General features: G+C 44.0%; 1 pseudogene across 1 annotated transcript; it reads left to right on the top strand.

Moving 5' to 3' along the window:
• Window positions 1-7937: 7937 nt before the first annotated feature.
• Window positions 7938-10450, top strand: LOC108307688 (annotated as a pseudogene). Its single transcript, XR_001826636.2, has one exon. The product of XR_001826636.2 is annotated as an ATP-binding cassette sub-family F member 2-like (transcript).
• Window positions 10451-15684: the final 5234 nt, after the last annotated feature.

Raw genomic sequence — 15684 nt, 5'->3', positions numbered from 1 at the left:
GAAACTCCGTCTCAAAAAAAAAAAAAAAGAAAAAAAGAAAAAGCAGTTTAATTAGACTAATAGTTCCACATGGCAGGAGGTGAAAGGCACTTCTTACATGCGGCAGCAAGAGAAAATGAGGAAAAGGCAAGGTTTATTCACTATTACAAGAATAGCATGGGAGAGACTGGCCCCCATGATTCAATGACCTCCCCTGGATCCTTCTCATAACCCATGAGAATTCTGGGAGAAATCATTCAAGTTGAGATTTAGGTGCAGACAGAGCTAAACCATATCATTCTGCCCCTGGTCCTCCAAATCTTGTGTCCTTACATTTCAAAACCAATCATACCTTCCCAACAGTCCCCCAAAGTCTTAACTCATTTCAGCATTAACCCAAAAGTCTAAGTCCAAAGTCTTATCTGAGACAAGGCAAGTCCCTTCTGCCTATGGGCCTGTAAAACCAAAAGCAAGCTAGTTACTTCCCAGATATAATGGGGGTACAGGTATTGGGTAAGTAGAGCAGTTCCAAATGGGAGAAATTGGCCAAAACAAAGGGGTTACAGGACCCAGGCAAGTCTGAAATCCAGCGAGGCAGTCAAATTCTAAAGATCCAAAATAATCTCCTTTGATTCCAGGTCTCACATCCAGGTCACGCTGATGTAAGAGGTGGGTTCCCATAGTCTTGGGCAGCTCTGCTCCTGTGACTTTTTAGGGTACAGGTTCCCTTTCAGCTGCTTTCACAGGCTGGTGTTAAGTGTCTGTGGCTTTTCCAGGTTCATGGTACGAGCTGTTGGTGTACCATGCACCCCAGGATCTAACATTCTGGGGTCTGGAGGATGGTGGCCCGTTTTTCACAGCTTTACTAGGCAGTGCCCCAGTAGGGACGCTGTGTGGGGGCTCCAACACCCCATTTTCCTTCTGCACTGCCCTAGCAGAGGTTCTCCATGAGGGCCCCTCCCTGCAGCAAACTTTTGCCTGGGCATCCAGGCATTTCCATACATCTTCTGAAATCTAGGTGGAGATCCCACTTCTGTGCACCCACAGGCTCAACACCACGTGGAAGCTGCCAAGGCTTGGGGTTGCCACCCTCTGAAGCCACAGCCTGAGCTGTACGTTGGCCCCTTTCAGCCATGGCTGGAGCGGCTGGGACACAGGGCACCAAATCCTAAGGCTACACAGAGCATGGGGGCTCTGGGTGTGAGCCACAAAACCACTTTTTTCTCCTGGTCCTCCAGGCCAGTGGTGGGAGGAGTTGCCGTGAAAATCTCTGACGTGGCCTGGAGAAATTTTCCCCATGGTCTTGGGGATTAACATTAGGCTCCTCGCTAGTTATGCATATTTCTGCAGCCAGCTTGAATTTCTCCCAGAACATTGATTTTTCTTTTCTATCATATAGTTGGCCTGCAAATTTTCCAAACTTTTATGCTCTGCTTCCTTTATAAAACTGAATGCCTTGAGCAACACCCAAATCACCTCTCGAATGCTTTGCTGCTTAGAAATTTCTTCCACCAGATACCCTAAACCATCTCTCTCAAGTTCAAAGTTACACAAATCTCTAGGGCAGGGGCAAAATGCTGCCAGTCTCTTTGCTAAAACATAACAAGAGTCACCTTTGCTCCAGTTCCCAGCAAGTTTCTAATCTCCATCTGAGACCACCTCAGCCTGGATTTTATTGTCCATATCGCTATCAGTATTTTGGGCAAAACCATTCAACAAGTCTCTAGAAAGTTCCAAACTTTCCCACATTTTCCTGTCTTCCTCTGAGCCCTTCAACCTGTTCCAGTCTCTGCCTGTTACCCAGTTCCAAAGCTGCTTCCACACTTTTGGGTATCTTATCAGCAACATCCCACCCCGGGTACCAATTTACTGCATTAGTCTGTTTTCATGAGGCTGATAAAGACATGCCAGAGACTGGGAAGAAAAAGAGGTTTACTTAGACTTATAGTTCCATGTGGCAGGAGATGAAAGGCACTTCTTACATGGTGGCAGCAAGAGAAAGTGAGGAAAAAGCAAAAGCAGAAACCCCTGATAAACCCATCAGATTTTGTGAAATCTATTCACTATCACAAAATTAGCACAAGAAAGATTGGCCCCCATTATTCAATTACCTCTCCCTGGGTCCCTCCCACAACATGTGGGAATTCTGGGAGACACAATTCAAGTTGAGATGGGGGTAGGGACATAGCAAAACCATATCGTTTGCACAGAATGACATTGCATAAGCATAGTATCATCACTTTCTTAAGTATTCTGGGTTTTCCTAATCTTTTATAAACAATGTAAAATTGCACATCTTTTACATAGATACATCTTTACAGACATTAATAAGAATATATGTAAGTTGAATTCATAAAGTAAATTTTCTGTCAAATTTTTCATGGTTTTGTTTGTTGCTTGTTTGTTTGAGACGGAATCTTGCTCTGTTGCCCAGGCTGGAGTGCAATGGCATGATCTCGGCCCACTGCAACCTCTGCCTCCTGGGTTCAAGTGATTCTCCTGCCTCAGCCTCCCAAGAAGCTGGAACTACAGGCATAAGCCACCACACCAAGCTAATTTTTGTATTTTTAGCGGAGACAGGGTTTCACCATGTTGGCCAGGCTGGTCTTGAACTCCTGACCTCAAGTGATCCACCCACTTCGTCCTCCCAAAGTGCTGGGATTACAAAGGTGAACCACCATGCCTGGCTTTTATTTTTATTTTGTATGAATGAAATACAATTGCCTTCCCCAAAGACAACAATAATTTATGCCCTCACCTGCAGAGAAAGTGCTTTTTTACCCACACCTTAACATTAATCTTAAAAACTGTCATTGGAAGAGATTGAACCTAACAGCCAAAAAGTGAATGTTGACCTTAAGATTAGGTGTTATAAAACCCAAAGGGAGGGATTGAAATTGCCTTTGCAAAATTGTGATTGATACAGTGAAACAGATCTAACTTAACCGACTCCATCTTGCTTTTAACCTCCAAGCTGTCTTTGTTCATTCCTAGGTGTAGGCTGAACTAACTTTGGGAGAAACTTTATAGTTTAAACAAAGGCTGTAACAGTGCTTTCCCAAAGCAGACCTCCTTCTTGCCTGAGGACTAGACTGCCTTTGTAGGACCAACATTAACCACAAGATTAGAAATTACGGTTTAGGAGTCATGCAGCTAGAGGCTACAAGATTCTGACCCTCCCTAAACTGCTCCTAAGATCAGTGCTTGAGACATTTTGCAGACACTGCACTTGATGGATCAGCCGGCACCACCAGGATGAATAAACTGGCCCAGCTGATCTTGTGGCCACCCCCAAGCAGGAACTGCCCCAGCCCAAGAAGACAGCTTCCACTGCCTGTGATTTCATCTCTGACCAATCAGGACTCCTAGTCCACTGGCTTTCCCCCACCCACCAAGTTATCCTTAAAAACTGTGCTCCCCGGCAGGTGCAGTGACTCACACCTGTCATCCCAGCACTTTGGGGATCGAGGCGGGCAGATCACTTGAGGTCAGGAGTTCTAGACCAGTATGGCTAACATGTCTCTACTAAAAATACAAAAATTAGCTGAGTGTGGTGGCACATGCCTGTAATCCCAGCTACTCAGGAGGCTGAGGCAGAGAATCGCTTGAATCTGTGAGGCGAAGGGTGCAGTGAGCTGAGATCACGCACTCCAGCCTGGGCAATAGAGCAAGACTTAGCCTCAAAAACTAAAAAATAAAAAACTCTCCTCCCTAAATTCTCGAAGAGATTGGTTTAAGTAATACTAAAACTTCAGTCTCCCACCAAAAAAAAGTGGCTGTTGAATTACTAGTTTAACCATACACTTTTTTCTCCATCCTCTACAAACAAAAATAATAATGAACCTCTGAACACATTTACTTTTATCCTCCATATTTGGTATATATTAAGTTAAAAAAGAATTTTATCAATTCACTAAAGAAATATTTTTACTGTTTCCTGCCTTTAAAGAAAAATAATTATAAACAACATTTAATATATCAGCCCAAGATTAGAAAGAGTTGGACAGACCTGGTTTTGTGTCATTAATGTGTAAGTACCCAAAAGATCCAGAAGATGGCAGTATAATGATGTTTTTCTAAATTTTGGAGCCAGATATCTGAAAATTTATAGATTGTTCCCATTTTTATTTTCTCCTTCTTAAAGTGATGCACGATCATGAAATGCAAGGCGCTAAGGAACAAGAGGAGGAAGCCTCACGCTTACAGAACAGAGGAACCGGAACCGTGAGGGGATGGAATGTGCTCAGGTGGGGAATTAGAGGACTCACCTCAAATTTCAGCTCCTTGGGCAAGCCCCTTAATCTCACAGTCTGCGTTTTTTGTAGGTAAAATTATACAGCAATGTTCACCCACAAGACCACTGTGAAGACTAAATGAGATAAATTGTATAAATATACCCAGCACACTGGAACATAAAAATGTAACAAGCATTCAATCAATTTTTTTTTTTTTTTTTTTTTTTTTTTTTTTTTTTTTTGAGACGGAATCACCCTCTGTGGCCAGGCTGGAGTCTCTGCTTACTGCAACCTTCGCCTCCCAGGTTCAAGTGATTGTCCTGCCACAGCCTCCCAAGTAGCTGGGTAGCCGGGATTACAGGCATGTGCCACCATGCCTGGCTAATTTTTGTATTGTTAGTAGAGACAGGGTTTCACTGTGTTGGCCCACCTGGAATCAAACTCCTGACCTCAAGTGATCCACCTGCCTCAGCCTCCCAAAGTGCATGCCACTATGCCCAGCCAGTTCTTTTTACCTTCTGTAGAGACAGAGTTTCGCCACATTGCCAAGGCTTGTCTCCAACGCTTGGGCTCAAGCCATCCACCCACCTCAGCCTTCCAAAATGCTGGGATTAGAGGCACGAGCCACTACACCCAGCCCAGGTAGTGTTTTGCAAATTAAGTTGAAAAATTTAGATTTCATTCTAAGTGCAATTAGTTGCCACTAGGTAGTTTTAATCAAGGAGTTTATAAGTGATAAGATTTAAAATTTTTAGAAATCATTTTGACTTGCACATATTAATCAACCTTAACATGATTAACACGACTTGTGCTTCCTGATATCATGCAATTGGAAAAGCACAGTACAACCTATGAAATATTCTTGCCAACGGAATTGAATCTGGGTCTAATTAAGCCTCCAGCTCTACCTACCAGTTTACAGAAAATTTGGAGGTTAAAGGAACATGTTTAACAACACTGCAAGGAATCAATTAGCTAGATACAGAATGTGGAGTATTCTACAGGATAAATAACTTTTTTATTTTTGAAAAACAAGTGGATAAAATGGGAATACTAGTGTAGTCTTACAAAACACAACAAAAAAAGCTAGAGATGCATATCAACCAAATGCAATGTGTTTAATTAAATGATAATTAAATAACAAAAGCATATATTGAGAAATAATTGATCATTTTTAGGTGTAATTATTCCCTACTTGTTTTACTTTAAAGAGAAAAATTTTTTTTTGAGATGGAGTTTCACTCTTGTTGCCCAGGCTGAAGTGCAATGGCACAATCTTGGCTCACCACAACCTCTGCCTCCCTGGTTCAAGCAATTATCCCTCCTGAGTAGGTGGGATTACAGGCATGCACCACCACGCCCCCTAATTTTGTATTTTTAGTGGAGACAGGGTTTCTCCTTGTTGGTCAGGCTGGTCTTGAACTCCAAGCATCAGATGATCAGCCCACCTCAGCCTCCCAAAGTGCCGAGATTATAGGCATGAGACACTGTGCCGACACTTTTTAAGGTTCTTTTCTTTTAAAGATATCTACTGAAACATTTATGATTGAAGCGATATATCTTGGATTTGTTTTAAAATACTTGAAAGAGAAAAGATAATTCGGGAGTGGGAAGATAGATAAAACAAGATGGGCAAATTACTGATCACTTTTGGAGCTGCTGTGATAGGATAAAGAAATTTGATACACTACTCTTGTTTATATGTATGGGGGTTTTTGTGTTTTTGTTGTTGTTTATGGCGGCGGTAGTAGTTGTTGGTTTTGTTTTGTTCTGTTTTGTTTTTCTTTTTGTTGAAACAGATGTTTGCTCTTGTTGCCCAGGCTGGAGTGCAATGGCAAGATCTTCACTCACTGCAACCTCCGCCTCCCAGGTTCAAGCGATTCTCCTGCCTCGGCCTCACAATTAGCTGGGATAACAGGCATGTACCACCACGCCTGGCTAATTTTTGTATTTTTGGTAGAGACAAGGTTTCTCCATGTTGGTCAGGCTGGTCTCAAACTCCTGACCTCAGGCAATCCGGCTGCCTGGGCCTCCCAAAGTGCTGGGATTACAGGCATGAGCCACCGCGCCCGGCACCTGTTTTGTTTTTCTAAGGCAGGGTCTTACTGTTGCCTTAACTGGAGTGCAGTGGTGCAATCATAACTCACAGCAGCCTCAAACCCCTATGCTCAAGCAACCCTCCCACCGCAACCTCCCACGTAGCTGGGACTACAGGAACATGCCACCACTCCTGGCTAATTTTTAATTTGATGTGTATGTTTTTAAATTTCCCCATATATACACACGTATCTCACTCTGGTTGAAATGCAGAGAATGGGATGCAAGGAGGCAATAGTGGAAGCAGGGATGGCAGTTAGAACACTGATGCAGTGGTCCACATAGGAAAAGCTGGTGGCTTGGACTGGACTGGTGATGATGGAGGTATTAGAGAAGTGGATGGTCTCAAAATACTAGGGAAATCAAATTGACAAGACTTCTTGTTGATTTGGGATGGAGTTGAAGGGAGTAGGAAAGGAAAGGGAAGAAGCCCTTTCAAGATAATTTCTGAAATCTTGGCCTTATTATGACAGGTTGTGGGGAGGCTGGGGTGCAGGGTTAGGAAGAGTTCTGTTTTGTCCATGGTAGTTTTGAGATTCCTATCAAGAACTTTTTTGGAAAAGCCAGATAAACTGTTGGGTGGAATTTGCAGCACAAGTTAGGACTGGAAATGTAGATCTAAAGGTGAATCTTTTAGATAGTATTTAGTCAGAGGACTGAGAGATATCACTGAAGAAGTGAAGAAATGGAGAAGGAATCTCAGAATAGATGCTTAGAGGCTGAGCAAAGAAGAATCCAGTAGAGCATCAATGTGCCCATCTGTGTTGCAGAATTGTAATAGGGCAATTGAAAGGATTATGCATGATTTTGTATGCAAATCCCTCTGTGGCACATAGTAAAGGTTCAGTAGCCATTATTCATCTTTGCCCCATTCATTTTTAGCAAATAACTTCTCCTCTTACTTTCCTGAGAAGCAAAGATCTGCAGGGGGCAACTCCATCACTTTCCTTCTCCCCGACCCTTAAACTCACTTGTAAGTCTATCATCCATTTCCTCCTCCTTTCAGTGTCAAACACAAATTCCCATTCCTCTTCTAAGTTCATTTCTTCTACCAGGCTGTCAATTCTATTCCTCCCACCTCTTCTGAGATCTTGCCCTACCAATTATGACATTCTGTCTTACACTTTCCCTTCCTCTCCCTTTGTAGCTTCTTCCATTCTGCTTATAAATATATGACTTCATTCTATCTTGTTTTTTTTTTGTTCTTTGACAGGGACTGACTCTGTCACCCAGGCTGAGTCCAGTGGGGCAATCTCAACTCACTGCAACCTCCGCCTCCAGGGTTCAAGTGATTCTCACGCCTCAGCCTCTCAAGTAGCTGGGATTACAGGCATGTGTCACCACACCTGGCTACTAATTTTTGTATTTTTTGGTAGAGACATGATTTCGCCAGTTGTCCAGGATGGTCTCCAACCCCTGGCCTCAACCAATCTGCCTGCCTCTCCCTCCCAAAGTGCTGGGATTACAGGTATGAGCCACGATGCCCACCACTTTTCCTCATTCTTGTGCTGAGGCCATAAGGGTCCTTTAACTGATCCCCTTCATTTTCAAAAATTGCAACCATATTTCTGAAAACTAACAATAGGTTACAGTTTAAAATTATGGAAGAGGCCTGAGATTTGCTAAAGAAAAGGCATAGTTAAAAAATGACCTGCTTAGGTTGCGACAGAGGCCGAGTGGCGAGGCCCAGCTCCCTGAAAGAACAGAACCTACCCCTGTGGGTCATCATCGTGCCCTCCGACCTGGCCAGGAAGAAGGCAGCCAAAAAGAAGGAGGCTGCCAAAGCTCGACAGAGGCCCAGAAAAGGACATGAAGAAAATGGACATGCTGTCACAGATCCACAGGTGGCAGAGGAAAATGAGGCCAGTGGCAGAGAGACCACAGAAGTGGATTTGCTGACCAAGGAGCTCGAGGACTTTGAGATGAAGCTGCTGCTCGAGCTGCCACTGGCATCCTGGCCTCTCACCCCAACAGTACTGATGTTCACATTATCAACCTGTCACTCACCTTTCACTGTCAAGAGCTGCTCAGTGACACCAAACGGGAATTAAACTCAGGCCATCCTTATGGTCTCATTGGCTTAAATGGAATTAGAAAGTCCATGTTGCTTTCTGCTATTGGGAAACGTGAAGTGCCCATCCTTGAGCATATCGACATCTACCACCTGACTCGAGAGATGCCCCCTGGTGACAAGACGCCCTTGCTGTGTGATGGAAGTCAATAGAGAGTGGGCCATGCTGGAGAGGGAGGCAGAGTGGCTGGCTCACGAGGATGCGAAGTATGAGAAGCTCACGGAGCTCTATGAATGCCTGGAGGAGCTGGATGCCGACAAGGCAGAGATGAGGGCCTCGCGGATCTTATATGGACTGGGTTTCACATCTGCCATGCAGCGCAAGAAGCTGAAAGACTTCAGTGGGGGCTGGAGGATGAGGGTTGCCTTGCCAGAGCCCTCTTTATTTGGCCCTTCATGCCGCTTCTGGATGAGCCCACCAACCACCTGGACCTAGATGCTTGCTTGTGGCTGGAAGAACTAAAAACTTTAAAGTGCATCTTTTAAGCGCAATGGTCCTTGTCTCCCATTCCTAGGATTTTCTGAATGGTGTCTGTACCAACATCATTCACATGCATAACAAGAGACTGAAGCATTATACGGGTAACTATGATCAGTATGTGAAGACATGGCTAGAGCTGGAGGAGAACCAGATGAAGAGGTTTCACTGGGAGCAAGATCAGATTGCACACATGAAGAATTACATTGTGAGGTTTGGCCACGGCAGTGCCAAGTTGGCCCAGCAGGACCAGAGCAAGGAAAAGACGCTACAGAAAATGATGGCATCAGGACTGACAGAGAGGGTCATGAGCAACAAGACACTATCATTTTACTTCCCACCATGTGGCAAGATCCCGCCACCCGTAATTATGGTGCAAAATGTGAGCTTCAGGTATACAAAAGATGGGCCTTGCATCTACAATAATCTAGAATTTGGAATTGACCTTGACACACGAGTGGCTCTGTTAGGGCCCAACGGAGCAGGAAAGTCAACTCTTCTGAAGCTGCTGCCTGGAGAGCTACTACCCACAGATGGCATGATCCGAAAACACTCGCATGTCAAGATAGGGCGTTACCATCAGCACTTACAAGAGCAGCTGGACTTAGATCTCTCGCCTTTGGAGTACACGATGAAGTGCTACCCAGAGATCAAGGAGAAGGAAAAAATGAGGAAGATCATATGGTCTCACTGGGAAACAACAGGTGAGCTCAATCAGGAACTTGTCAGACAGGCAGAAATGCTGAGTGTGTCTGGCCTGGCTGGCCTGGCAGAACCCCCACATGCTCTTTCTGGACGAGCCCACTAATCACCAGGATATTGAGACCATCGACGCCCTGGCAGATGCCATCAATGAGTTTGAGGGTGGTATGATGCTGGTCAGGCTCATTCAGCAGGTCGCACAGGAAATTTGGGTCTGTGAGAAGCAGACAATCACCAAGTGGCCTGGAGACATCCTAGCTTACAAGGAGCACCTCAAGTCCAAGCTGGTGGATGAGGAGCCCCAGCTCACCAAGAGGACCCACAGTGTGTGAGTCCTCTACCTGGGTTCAGGTCAGGAGCTCCATCTGGTAACTAACAGTTGCTACCCTGACCAGCCTCTCAGGACAGGACCCTGGGGCTACACACTCCTGCATTGCAGCAATACCGCTCCCCCAGCCTCTCCTCTGCCCCTCGACCTGCCTTAGCTGCACTTTTATCTACAGCTAGACAGTACCTGTCTGTTTCCCATCCTCCTTCCAGTTACTTCTGTCCATGTCTGGACTTGGCTGGCCGTTCCCTCCAGCCCCTTGCTGGTTACCTTATTCTGAGTGTGATGCAGTCAGAGGCACCTGAGGGTTAGCCCAAGGGCCCAAGCCTGGATTTGGCCCTCAAAGGAGCTTAAGATCCTTTATTTCTGGGTTTTGGTGATGTTGGAGGAATGCCCACTGCCCCCATTCCTTTTTGCTTCTTGTTTGGAGCTCTGGATCAGGACCTTCGTCCTGGTCAGTTTTTAAATAATTATTTAACAGTGTAACTTTTAGACCTGCATGGCATCTGCAAAGCGCCCAATAAAGAAAGAGGAAGCCAAAAAAAAAAAAAAAAAAAAAAGACCTGCCACTAACTAGCTTGCTTTCTGAAAGTTGCTTGCTGCCCCAGAGTCATATACCCAGAGGCTGCAATATTTGTAACTTCCCCAACTACTCCTATAGATAACATCACTACTGTAAAACCTAAAAAACTGGACGTTGCGATATTTTTCCAATTTAGCATTTTGGCAGACTAAGAAGACATCAGCTGGTCCTGGGATGCCCGCCCAGGATCTGAATCAGTGGCGTGAAAACAATTTAGATTGTCTGTGATTTCATCCCCAGCCAATCAATTGTTTCAGTTCCCCAGTTCCCTGTCCACCAAAGTACCCTTAAAAACCCTAGCCTTGGCCAGGTGTGGTGGCTCACATCTGTAATCCCAGCACTTTGGGAGGCCAACGTGGGTGGATAGTTTGAGCCCAGGAGTTTGAGACCAGCCTGGAAAACATGGTGAAAACCTATCTTTATACAAAAATACAAAAATTAGCTGGGTATGGTGGCACACGCCTGTAGTTCCAGCTACCCAGGAGGTTGAGGTGGGAAGATAGCTTGAGCCCAGGAGGGCAAGGCTGCAGTGAGCCATGATAGCACCATGACTGCCTCACTGCAGTGAGCCATGAATGAGCCATGACTGCACTCCAGCCTGGGAGACAGAGTGACACCCTATCTCAAAAACAAACAAAAAATCCCAGTCCCACCCACCAGCCTCCGAATTCTTGGGGAAGTAGATTTGAGAAATTTCTCCCATCCTCAAGCTTGGCTGGCCCTGTAATAATGAAATGCTTTCTTTGCTGCAAAACCTGCTGTTCTCAGTGCATTTGTTTTTTTCAGGCAGCAGGCAAGAAGATCCTGTCAGGCTGTAATATCAGCATAAAGGAAAATAAAAAATCTCAGGAGACTCAAACTCCTATGTCAAAGGGAAAGTAAAGCCTAGAGGCTGAGTCATGCAACTGCTCTCTTCTAAATGAGTAGCTGTTATTAGCACTATGCCAGATTCCTGCAGAAAGGTAAAAAACCCAGGCAACTGAGAGTGACCGTTCCCACAGAACATTCATAAGTAAATTGTTCCCTGGCCTCCAGTAAACAAAGACATGCCACTCGTAACTTTCGGTCTGTGATCTAAATCTGGCTCCTAAAACTAAATTCTCTTTGAGATTCTACACTGACAATGTTCATTACAAGCTTATCTTTTCAGATGTGGAACAAAGACAAGACGAGGTCAATCATTCCTCCACTCACCAGATGTGTCTGCATAATGGATTCTTCCTTTACTCCCTTTTTTAATTCAGACATTCACCTTATCTTGTAAAAAGTGTAGATTTACTGGGGACTAGCTAAAGTCTCACAAGAATGTAACCATTTGCCTTACCACCTACCTGTCCCTCTTCCTAGATGCTTTCCCCTTCTGTATAAACGTAGAAATACTAAATCTCCCAAAAACTTCTTTGGCAAAAACAGCCATAGATATGTGTGTAGCATGTACTTTTCTCAGGCACACCATAAAGCTGGCTTAATGATTGACTGAGATCCTTGCCTTGGTCACTCATTTTGGTTATCAGTAGCAATAATAAACAGTAAAAAACAATCACAATCGTGGACATGAAGAGATTTTTTTTTAACTAGACCTTTGTGTATGCATTGTGCATTTCATCTGCTCCTATGTATCATTAAACACTGTTCTTTGCTTAGTGACAATACAAAATCATTTTACAATTTACTATTCTCACGTGAAGAGAAAAATAATTAATGGACAATGCTTTCGCTTTCTAGGGGCTCCTAAAACATTAGACAGCTGTGTCAAATAAGCGAGAAAAATCAGTAAGGTAATAACAGATGTGTCTCCTTGCATGTGGTCACTGTCAGTACATTTAAGGAAGAAAAGGACACAGAAGCCAGGTTGAGAAGGGCTGAGATGCAAGTGGGAAGTGTGGAAATGGACATTTATGGAATTTGATTGAGAAGGAAAAGGCTGTATCTACAGGGCCAGGAAGAGTTTTCCTTCCTTTCTTCTTTTCCCTTCTTCCTCATTCCCTTTCTTGTTTCCTTCTTTTCTTTACCTTCTCATTCTTCTAATTCATCTTCCTTTTCTTAAAATCCAAGGCAACATAATATTTGGAAAAAAATTCAAACACTCTAGAAATATATGATGAAGGATGTCCTTGTAGCTAGGAGGAGCTTTATTTATTTATTTATTTATTTTAAAGACAGAGTCTCGTTCTGTTGCCCAGGCTGGAGTGCAGTGTCACTATCTTGGCTCACTACAACCTCCACCTTCTGGGTTCAAGCAATTCTCCTGTCTCAGCCTCTGGAGTAGCTGGGATTATAGGTGTGCAGCACCATGCCCGGCTAATTTTTGTATTTTTAGTAGAAACAGGGTTTCCCTATGTTGATCAGGCTGGCCTCAAAGTCCTGACCTCAGGTGATCAGCCCGCCTCGGCCTTCCAAAGTACTGGGATTACAGGTGAGAACCACCAAGCCCAGCCGATAAGAGGAGATTTTAATATTGGCTACATATTATATAACCTGCGAGGTTTTAAAAAATTCTGCTACCAAGCCCACAGCCCATATCAAAGAACTCAGAATCTCTGAGTGACACTCAAATACCAGTATCCTTTTTTTTTAAATTGTTCATACAAACTGTAAGAAATGGCATTAATACCAGTATTCTTTAAAGCTCCGTAGGTGATTCCCATATGCAGTCAAGGTTGAGGACCACTGCATCAGGGCTTTGCTAGTCAAAGAGTGGTTGTGAACCACAAGCATCAGCATTAGCATTCAGCTGAATCTCAGCTCTGCACTCCTCTCTACCTACTGAATCCTATTCTGCATTTTAACAAGGTCTCTTGGTATTTCATATGCACACTGAAATTTGAGAAGCACTTTCGCTAAAAGCAATAAAGACATTTTGTGGTTGCTTTTTTTAAACAATAGAATGGTAGGCCAGGTGTGGTGGCTCACGCCTGTAATCCCAGCATTTTGGGAGGCCAAGAAGGGAGGATTGCCTAAGAAGGGAGGATTGCCTGAGCAGGAGTTTGGGACCAACCTGGACAACGTAGTGAAACCCCATCTCTACAAAATATACAAAAATTAGTAACTGGGTGTGGTGTCACATGCTTGTAATCCTAGCTACTTGGGAGGCCGAGGCATGAGAATTGCTTGAACCCAGGAGGCAGAAGTTGTAGTGAGCATGAGCAAGGATCACACCATCACATTCTAGCCTGGGTGACAGAGCAAGACTGTCTCAAAAAAAAAAAGGGCAATTTAGCCTGGTAGAAGCAAGATGGAGTCAGTTATGTCAGATTTCCCTTACTACTACAATTTTTGCAAAGGCAGATTCACTACCAAAAGGGAGAAACCGTTTTCATTTGCCCACCCCAAATAAATTTACTTACTTTAGATTGGATTTAATAATTTCTGTCAATCATTTCCATCTTAAGAGAGATAATTAAAAAAGAGTCAAGTCAGGTGTGATGGCTCACACCTGTAATCCCATCAGTTTCAGAGACTGAAGTGGGAGAATTCTCTGAGCCCAGGAGTTCATAAACCAACCTGGGGAACATGGTGAGAGCCATCTCTATTTCAAAAGAAAACCAAAAAAAAATTTTTTTTTTTTAAGTTGGGGTTTTACCATGTTGGTCAGGCTGGTCTTGAACTCCCAAACTCAGGTGATCCGCCCGCCTTGGCCTCCAAAGTAACTGGATTACAGGCGTGAGCCACCACGCCCGGCCGAAAACCAAAAAATTTTAAACACAGCCAAAGCATTTTACTCTTTGAAGTAGACTCTCGTAATGATACAGAATGGTGGGGCTCCCAACTAAATGCCTCCCTCAAACCTGGAACCTGGGCCCTAAGTGAAAACAGCTGGCCCCATTTTTCAGCCCAAATGATTGTCTTTTGAGCCCACCCTGTTATAGGAAAGGAATCCTGATCCAGACCCCAAGAGAGGGTTCTTGGATCTTGCGCAAGCAAGAATTCAGGGCAAGTCTAAAGAGGAAGTGAAAGCAAATTTATCAAGAAAGAAGAATAAATAGAGCAGTCCCAAGGGCTGCTGGTTGCCTATTTTTACAGGTATTTCTTGACTGTATGCTAAATAAGAGGTAGATTATTCATGCCTCCTTTTTTTAGACCATTTAGGGTAACTTCCTGACATTGCGATGGCTTTTGTAAACTGTCATGGCACTGGTGGGGGTGTAGCAGTGAGGACAACCAGAGGTTACTCTTGTCACCATCTTGGTTTTGGTGGGTTTTAGCTGGCTTCTTTACTGCCACCTGTGGTATTAGCAAGGTCTTTATAACCTGTATCTTGTGCCAACTTTCTAATTCTGTGACTTAAAATGCCTTAACCATCTGGGAATGCAACCCAGTAGGTCTCAGCCTCATTTTACCCAGCTCCATTTAAGATGGAGTTGCTCTGGTTTGTATGCCTTGACAGCCCCTCCCACTATCCTGTGCCCATAAAAATCAGACCAGCTGGCAGAAAAAAAAAAAAGGAAAAAAAGAGCAACACAAGTGGCCGAGCCTCAGGGATACAGGCTGCTGAGCCTTGGAGACACAAGCAGCTGAGCAATGAGCAGAGAAACAACTGAGCATCAGAGACTATGGATAAATGTGGCTAACTTCAGATGATGTGGTTTCAGAGGGCAGCCCAGCCAGGAACGGCAGGGTTTGACGGAAAGATCACCTTCATCCTGCACCATCCCCTTTCCAGCTCCCCTTTCATGAGAGCCACTTTTACTGCTCAATAAAGTCTTCCACATTCATTATCTTTCAAACAATTCCTGTGACCTGATTCTTCCCTGACACTGAACAAGAACTAGGTTGTCAAAAAAAGGCAAGTGCAGGAGGCTGTCACCCTGACCCTTCACTGAGCTATTAACACTTAGCTGTCCATGGACTGCAGGCTGAGTGAAATGAGATACTCCAGTTCCTGCCCACGAAGGGGGTCAAGCTCAAGGGAAAAATCCCATCTCGCTTATTAAGTCAGACTAAACCATTGGCAGTCAGAATCATGTTTATCCTCCCCACCAAATACTTTTTTCCATGAATCCTATATAGCAAACATTGGAAAGTTGATTATATATCTTAATCACAAGAGAGACTATGAAAAGTTCAAAGACATAGGAAATGCAGGAGATCACCTGAATACAGGTAAAACCTAGATTTATGAAGCAAATTTGACTCATTAAATGTGCAACTTTGTCCCAAAACACCCAGTCTTTGTATCACATTGGTGTACATGCCTTTCAAGTATCTCAA

The sequence above is a fragment of the Cebus imitator genome, unplaced genomic scaffold (genome assembly GCF_001604975.1).
Source record: "Cebus imitator isolate Cc_AM_T3 unplaced genomic scaffold, Cebus_imitator-1.0 Scaffold80, whole genome shotgun sequence".
NCBI classification, from domain to species: Eukaryota; Metazoa; Chordata; class Mammalia; order Primates; family Cebidae; genus Cebus; species Cebus imitator.
Note: the sequence above shows the minus strand (reverse complement) of the source record. Positions and strands in the feature narration are given on the sequence as shown.